Raw genomic sequence first — 2,752 nt, 5'->3', positions numbered from 1 at the left:
CAGTCCTTTTCACATTGCTCATGGCAATGGCCATACAACTAAAAGCTGGAGCTTCTGCTCCTTTCGTTTGTGACTCAGGCAGCTGCCAGCCCTGACTGCCTCCCTGCCTGAAGCATCCTGCGCCTGGAGGTCCTGTCCACCTCTCTTTCTGTAGCTGGCTTCTCTTCTGGCTCCTTCAGCTTTCTTTCTCCTCGTTCTCATGGTTAAGCACCTGGTTTCTTAGAGACGCAAGAGCAGAGCAGTTTCTTGGGTCCTGTACAGATGAAGCGACCAGGACAAAACTTGTCAGTAAGTAATATTTGGTAATGTGTTAGTTGATTTTTTAAATATTAAGCCAACACTAAATTTGTGAACAAATATTACCTGGTCATGGTATGTACTCATTTTCATATGTTGCTAGATTTAATTTTCTAGTGTTTTTGAAAATTTCTGCATCTACATTTATATGGAACATTGTTCCATAGTCTTCATTATTTCTGATTCTTTTGTCTGGTTTTGGGATCATGGTAATCCTGGCTAATAGATGAATTGGGAAATGTTACCTCTTCTATTGCTGACAGTTTTTGGGGGAAATTGGTATCAGCTTTTCATTAAGTGTTAGTAAAATGTAAAATTTAAGCAACTTGACACTGAGCTTTTGATGTAAAAACATTTTAAGTAACCTTTTTACTTTACTTGTTATATGGCTATTAATATACTCCATTTTATTGTAGATATAATAAAAAGTGTGTGTATATATAAATGTACACCTCTTAATAGAATCTATTTCTTCAGTGTACTTCTGTAATCTGTGACTATCATATTTTCTAATTTCATACTATTTATTAAAATTCATATTCTTGTTACTTGACATGAAACAATCTGTAATAAAAATATAAAATAAGACTTTAGCACTATTAAAAAATAACTCAAATGTTTCTCCATTGTTAGCATGAGAATATAATTATAATTGTGTTACTTAATTCTCATGTTTACTGTGTGAAACAAATGAGTTACTGAATACAAAGAAAAAAAGCAAAACTGCTATTTGAATTTGGAATTAATAAATGATGCAAACCAATCCTTTGTATTTTTATCAATATTTAGGCATGAGAGAAAAATGCATTTTAATAAGAAAAACAAAATATTATATTTAAAAAACGCTATGAACAAAAGAGAATCTGACAGTCACAGTGATTAGCATGTAGGATATGCAGTGTAAGACATTATCTAAGCCATTGAACATTTATAGGCTTAACACCTAAGAATTTAAAGTGACTATATCAAAGATTCATTGAATAAAAAATAATTACTCCTTTTAAAATATTATGTTTTTAATCAAAATATATTCATTGCATCTATTTGTTGGCTACAATGTCTCTCTCTTTTTTTTTTTTTTTTTTTAGATTTAATCTCTGTCTGTCACCCTGGCTGGAGTGCAGTGGTATGATCTCAGCTCACTGTAAGCTCCACCTCCCAAGTTCACACCATTCTCCTGCCTCAGCCTCCCAAGTAGCTGGTACTACAGGCGCCCACCACCGCGCCAGGCTATTTTTTTTTATTTTTGTATTTTTAGTAGAGACGGGTTTCACTGTGTTAGTCAGGGTGGTCTTGATCTCCTGACCTCAGGATCTGCCTGCCTTGGCCTTCCAAAGTTCTGGGATTACAGGCGTGAGCCACCATGCCCAGCCAAGAATAAAAAAGAGCAATTGAAATTGAAGATGAGGCCAGGCGTGGTGGCTCATGCCTGTAATCCCAGCACCTTGGGAGGGTGAGGCAGACGGATCACCTGAAGTCAGAAGTTTGAGACCAGCCTGGCTAAGCATGGTGAAACCCCATTTCTACTAAAAATACAAAACAATTAGCTGAGCATGGTGGCAGGCACCTGTAATCCCATCTACTCAGGAAACTGAAGCAGTAGAATCACTTGAACACGGGAGGTGGAGGTTGCAGTGAGCGGAGATTATGCCAGTGCACTCCAGCCTGGGGACAGGAGTGAGTCTTTGTCTCAGAAAAAAAAGAAAAAATAAAAGAAATCAAAGATGAATAAGTTAAAAGTTGTAGATCATATAATCTTTTTTTCCTTTCAAATGTGTATTTTATGTACAGGGAACTATTATGGTTTTTCATTGAGTAGATGCTTTGGATAATCCTTTAAAGGAAGATCATTTAGTACAACTTAATGAAACTGATATCCTTCACGTACTGACAGAAACACTGGTGGCACATATGGAGGCCATATTTCCAGATCAGACCATGCCGGTTTGAACAGATGTGATAAGAGTGAGAACTGTGGCCTAATTTTCATGGGTGGCTCCCGTGCAGCTGCTGGTGACCCATCTTGCTCTCAGGAGTTCAATGAGGTAAAGAAAAGGATCATATAATCTTATATAAAAAAACCATAAACAATGTGGTAAACCTGTCTAGACTGGTTGCGGTGACAAGACAATCCTAAGCAAAAAGAACAAAGCTGGAGGCATCACACTAACTGACTTCAAACTATACTACAAGGCTACAGTAACCAAAACAGCATGGTACTGGTACCAAAACAGAGATATACATCAATGGAACAGAACAGAGCCCTCAGAAATAATACCACACATCTACAGCCATCTGACCTTTGAGAAACCTGACAAAAACAAGAAATGGGGAAAGGATTCCCTATTTAATAAATGGTGCTGGGAAAATTGGATAGCCATAAGTAGAAAGCTGAAACTGGATCCTTTCCTTATTCCTTATATGAAAATTAATTCAAGATGGATTAGAGACTTGA

The 2,752-nt window shown here is 37.0% G+C and overlaps 1 pseudogene; it reads right to left on the bottom strand.

Moving 5' to 3' along the window:
• Positions 1–2,148: 2,148 nt before the first annotated feature.
• LOC117083911 lies at positions 2,149–2,319 on the bottom strand (annotated as a pseudogene).
• Between the last annotated feature and the right edge of the window lie 433 nt (positions 2,320–2,752).

The sequence above is a fragment of the Trachypithecus francoisi genome, unplaced genomic scaffold, assembly GCF_009764315.1.
Source record: "Trachypithecus francoisi isolate TF-2019V2 unplaced genomic scaffold, Tfra_2.0 Contig00405, whole genome shotgun sequence".
NCBI lineage: Eukaryota > Metazoa > Chordata > Mammalia > Primates > Cercopithecidae > Trachypithecus > Trachypithecus francoisi.
Note: the sequence above shows the minus strand (reverse complement) of the source record. Positions and strands in the feature narration are given on the sequence as shown.